General features: G+C 41.8%; 1 protein-coding gene across 1 annotated transcript in view; it reads left to right on the top strand.

The window, feature by feature from the left end:
* The first annotated feature begins 471 nt into the window (after positions 1–471).
* The window catches only part of fhdc1 (FH2 domain containing 1), a 28,807-nt gene continuing 23,278 nt past the window's right edge, over positions 472–6,000 (top strand). Inside the window, exon 1 of the mRNA XM_056410297.1 lies at positions 472–570. The gene's annotated coding sequence lies outside the window, so the exon portion shown is untranslated. The remainder of the gene's footprint in view (positions 571–6,000) is intronic.

Raw genomic sequence — 6,000 nt, 5'->3', positions numbered from 1 at the left:
AAGTGTTGGGCAGGTATTAAACCGTTTTCTAATGAAGCCTGCTGTGTCTCTGGGCCCTCGGGAAAAAAAAATTCCCCGCCGCCATGTAAACATGTTTGCATTCCCTCCATGTTCCCCTGCTGGCGTCTCCATGACGACCCGTACACCTGCTTTACGTCATAGCCTACTAACCTTTCCTCGGGATCTCTTATTTTAAGCCGGTTTGAACTCAATCAGACGACACACGTGTTATTCCGCTCCGACTTTAATCTCTAATCTTTCCCCGCGGCGGCCGTTGCTTTAATGCCGCACGAGACTGCGAGAGCCGAGAGGGACCGCGAGATTTGCCTAGAGCTGATCTGGGCACCGGGCTCAGATTGCCGGAGCAACAATCGGAGAGCAGAGCCAGAGGTGATGCCGACGCGGTGGTGAGCAGCGGGCCGGACACCGATCGCCCGCTAACAAAAGAACAAACAGAAGAAGAGCCCGAGCGCCGCAGATGGTGTACTTTGTCCCGTCTCATCCCTCCTTCCTGTCGTTTCCTCGTCCGACTGCATGGGTTTTGTTTCACCTGGTTTAGTTTTCCGCCGGGTGAGTAATGCCTTTGTGTTTCCTTTTTTATTCATTTGGAGATTCAGTGTTTGTTTTAAGATTAGAAGCGCAATGCACTTCTTGAAAGTTGCCGTGTCAGTGTCGTTCCTGTTCCAAGTGGGTCGTGTATGGATTCATTTTGGTTGGTTTTAATTTTGATAACAACATTAGATTAGATTAGATATTCCTTTATTAGTCCCACAGTGGGGACATTGCAGGATCATTAGAGCATTAATAAAAGATACAAATAAAACAAAAAGCACAATAACAATGCTAAATACTAATACAGAAATACTAAATATGCAGAGGAAACAAAACACATACACAAGGCCGTGACCAAAGTGAATTTTCAGCAGGTTAAAGTGTCCAGGATACGTAAAGTAAAGTTCAGAAATGGAGTTGAAGTTGGATATTTACTCTCCTTTTAGCTCCGTTTGGGTCTCCACCAACACGTGAGGGCAATGTCTGGCTCTTCAGCAGCTACCTGAACACCTGCTGGATGCTAATGGTGAGCGCTGTCAGGGCGCCTGTTTAAGAAATACACTGCTGCTAATTACCTTGGCATTGAAAATGCGGAAGGTTATGTTTTGATCGCCGTGTATTTATTTATTTATTTGTATGCGTGTTACTCGCATAACACAAAAAGTATTAAACCGAATCGCATGACATTTGGTGGGATGATTGGTTATTATCCGGGGACCATTTGATTAGATTTTGGGATCAATTGGATCAAAGGTCAAGGTCAAGGTCATGAAAAGGTCAAACTCTTCTTTTTACCATAGCATGGTCCATTTTTATCCAATTGGCATTCAACTAATGCTAAAATGTTCATAATTCAATGCCCAATCTTGTGATATGCGAAGGTATGCGCTCTACCAAGTGCCCGTTCTAGTTCTTTTATGTGCTGGGATTCTTCTTTTCCACGTGTTAATAATTATAAAGGGAAGTTCCTCCATTAACTGTGGCTGCTGGTAAAGTAAATAACGCAACTCTTTATCTTTATTCTTTTAGCACCTTTCACACAACCTGACATCTGGCTTGTGTCTTTACTGTGAAATGTTACAATCGGCATTGAAATGACAAATGTGACTCGCAATGTAATGAATGTAGTTTTAATTATTTATTCAGATACAAAATATAGAAGTAATGTGACCTCCTCAAAGCCACTATAGGCTCCATTGAAAGAAACACATTACCTCACCGGTTATTGTGAAACTCACTTCATTCGTTTTACTTCGTCTTTCCACTCTTCCAGAAATCAGCAACTCTGGTTTGAGAGCTTGAAAGAGAGACTGAATATGTAACGCATTAGAAAAAGTTCCAATTACATTGTTCACTAACCTAGTTTTCTGTCTCGGAAAGTAATGATAAATTCATGCTACGTTCATGTGTATAAATATGCGAAGACTGTATTATAACACCTTTCAGTATTACGCAGGTGTACCTAATAAAATGGCAACTGAGTTTAGATACCATGGTGTCATAGTTTAGATCATAATGCCCAGCCATAATTATTCATTATTAGTTAAGCTGCGTGTTACTTTTTTGATTCTAGGATTGATTGATTAGTTTATAACGTCTGATAAAGTTTGTATAGACCTAAAAAACGTAGATACATTTTCCCTCAAGCAAGCATGTTTTTTCTTCTCATGTTGAGTCGTTTAGTCTATAAAATGTGAGAAACTAGTTTAAACTTCCAGAGTTCAAGGTGACCTCTTCAAATCACTTGTTGTGTTCGACCAGCAGCCCCAAACCCAACGATATTCAGTTTACGCCAATGAAACAAAAAAAACAAAAAAGTAGCAAATTCTCACATTTGAGAAGCTGGAATTACCAAATATTTGACTTTTTTGAAGAATAAATGTTTAATCAATCAAAACATATCAGCCCACTATGTTCAAAGAGTCCACGTATCACTTCAGCAGCGTGAGAAATGCTCTCTGAAGTAAGTTTGACGTTGACGTGTGTCATTATAACAAATAATAATTTTGTACCGTGGGATATTATCGTTCTGAGCCCACGATGCTCTTCATCTTCTGGTCGATTTTGATAATAGAACGGGACGCTGAAAACATTACAAACACAGATTGCTATAGAGACATCCTCTTAATAAGAAATTGGAAAACCGTGACGAACATTAACGAACCAATCACATCAGAGACAACTTTATAATCAACAATATGGCGGTCCTTTAGAAATGTCCTACTTTCGAAAGTTGGGGAAGCTCAATTGGATGAGTTGGTGAAACCAGCCCTGGTCTCATCAGCTGGCCACACACACACACACACACACACACACACACACACACACACACACATGTAGTTCTGAATTATCAGCGCTTTACCAACAAAACTGTAAGTGAGCCGTTTTTCTGCCCGGTCAGTCGTTAGGGGCATAAGCACAGATTCCTTGTTTGTTTGAGTCGGGTTTAAGAAGGTTTAGCCGTTGGTTGTATGATTAGATGAACTCCCTCCTCAGTTACAGGTTATCTGACCGTAACCGGTGTTACAGGTGAGACGGTCCTTCATATTAGTCTTAGCCCGAACCCGCCTGAAGCCTGTTTAAACAGTCATTTGCCGGAGCAGCATCGCGTGTTCTGCAAACTCTCAGCTTTAATCTTCAAAATCTGAGAACCTCATTTCAGGCGCGGGCTGTTATTACCGGATTTACGCTAAGCTCGGGGGATATGTTGTGTTGGGGGCGACTGCATCTGCACACGGGCGTTACAAAAATCCTTCCTTCTCTGGGCCTGCAGGTGTTTCGAGGAGGAGAGGGAAGCGACCGCGCTCACGGGACCCTTCGCTTGTTTTCGGTGTTTTGTCGCGTTGCATTTCTGTCGGATCGTTTTTCAGCGTGCGAGAACAGCGTTGATGACATGTTGCTGAGCTGGTGTAATGTATGATCATTATATTACTCTTAATTCCAATACAGCTCATATTATTAATAAGATCTTCACGTGTTAAGGCTCCTCGTGAGAAATGCAGAGTAAGCTGTCTTTAGGCGGGCGCTCACTGCAACACCACTGATTACCTTCGCATTGAAAGTGCGGAAGGTTGTGTTTTGATCGCCGTGTATTTATTTATTTATTTATTTGTATGCGTGTTACTCGCATAACTCAAAAAGCATTAAACCGAATCGCATGAAATTTGGTGGGATGATTGGTTATTATCCGGGGACCATTTGATTAGATTTTGGGATCGATCGGGTCAAAGGTCAAGGTCATGAAAAGGTCAAAATCTTCTTTTTACCATAGCACGGTCAATTTTTATCCAATTGGCATACAACTAATGCCAACATGTTCAGAATTCAATGTCCAATTTTGTGATATGCGAAGGTATGCGCTCTACTGAGTGCCCGTTCTAGTTCCTTTATGTGCTGGGATTCTTCTTTTCCACGTGTTAATAATTATAAAGGGAAGTTCCTCCATTAACTGTGGCTGCTGGTAAAGTAAATAACGCAACTCTTTATCTTTATTCTTTTAGCACCTTTCACACAATGGCTTTACAGCGCGAGGTTAAAACACAAAATTATTTTGCAGGATAAAGATTTACAACATGTTAAAATAGATGAAAGTCACTAGAATAGGATCAAGAGGTAGAAATAAAATGAATACCAGTGATTGAGACTTAGAAACTAAGGCGGTAAATAACGAGGAACCTTAAGTATAAGCCAGATGGAAAAAAAGATGCATCGAAATAAACAAAAAACAAAGTCAGATCAACTTTTAAAACCTTTTTTACGAACAGAAGAACTGTGGATTTTTTCCTTTATCACTTACATTAAATCCCATTAGGGTTTTTCTTAATCTGACAATCATATCTGAGAACTAAAATGATGGCGCTGCTCTATTGAAGACCACTTTGGCACCAAAAAACTGTTAAATGTATATTATTTTGTCAGTTTTATGACACATGGTACAGTTTCTCGGTCATTTTTTAATAACGGAGGTCAGTCGTTCCTCTGAAGAGAAGCTCAGTCAGTGGATGATACGGTTGCATTTCATGACTCATTAAACAGAACACGGGGCCATTCAACCTGATCATTAATCAGAACCTCCAGAGCCCCAAATAGCCTCCTAAGTGTTCTCTCCTTTCCACACCGCACTACATTACCCAGAAACCCACATCGCCGCCGCAACATCACGGATACAACTCTGTTTTAATAACTCCATGAGGAAATATTCACTGTCATCCAATTCTCCTTAACAATAACATAACAACACCCACCGAGTAACTTATTGTATTCCTCCTGCATCGTCTGCCGGGTTCCAGTGAAACAACGGGATCATTTATGTGTCGGAGGTTAATAATCAAGCTGCGTATCAAACTTTATGAATTAGAAAGCGAGCCCTGTCACCTCCAGCTGACGGCTTTTCCTCCCACGCTGAATGGGACTTTAACTGCAGGGAGCGATTGGGGCCTATTTATAGAACCGCTCGTGAATCGTGTGCCAATTCTGAGAGCAGGCAGAGGAACGGCGAGGACAGCTTTAAGGCGAATAGAATTGCGAGCTGAACCTTTGTTTTTTTTTAAAACCAGTTCAATTTGCAGGCTTTTAAAAAGATGCTGTTTGCAGGAGACGTCTCCTTTTCTTTCCCCCTATCTCATGTCTCTTAACATCATTCAACTAGAACGGGCACTCGGTAGAGCGCATACCTTCGCATATCACAAGATTGGGCATTGAACTATAAACATGTTGGCATTAGTTGCCAATTGGATAGAAATTGACCGCGCTATGGTAAAAAGAAGATTTTGACCTTTTCATGACCTTGACCTTTGACCCGATCGATCCCAAAATCGAATCAAATGGTCCCCGGATAATAACCAATCATCCCACCAAATTTCATGTGATTCGGTTTAATATTTTTTGAGTTATGCGAGTAACACGCATACAAATAAATACACGGCGATCAAAACATTACCTTCCGCATTTTCAATGCGAAGGTAATAAGAATATGTTATTGGTGACGATCCAAGCGGAGATCATCCTCTGCTGACGTCCAGCAGGTGAACCCGCGATGCGGAGGTCCACGTTGTTCGTCAAGGCCGGTTTAGTTCCTCATGGCATGAAGTGCTAAGTCCTGTCCCTTGGCCATAACTCTGGACACATAACACCACGTCATAATCCCCTTAACGGCAGTTTTTTTGCAGATGTGAGGGCGAAGAAACTGTTCAGTGTTGTCGCGTTAATCCCCCGAGCAGAGCCCACTGTAACATTGTTCTGGAGGTCAGCCTGAATTCTTGACCTGTATAGAGCAGCACTCATTCTGAAGTCACACGTCACGAGCAGTATGGCTTTTAATCAGAGTTCCCTCTTTGGTATAGCAATGAGCCCCGGCTTTTATCACGGATTAAATTCGGGACGCTTTCAGGAAACAAAGAGGCCGGGTAGGAGCCGGGACTTGAACGCCGACAAGGTTCGGACAAAAGC

The sequence above is a fragment of the Pseudoliparis swirei genome, chromosome 24 (assembly GCF_029220125.1).
Source record: "Pseudoliparis swirei isolate HS2019 ecotype Mariana Trench chromosome 24, NWPU_hadal_v1, whole genome shotgun sequence".
In the NCBI taxonomy this organism is placed as follows: Eukaryota; Metazoa; Chordata; class Actinopteri; order Perciformes; family Liparidae; genus Pseudoliparis; species Pseudoliparis swirei.
Note: the sequence above shows the minus strand (reverse complement) of the source record. Positions and strands in the feature narration are given on the sequence as shown.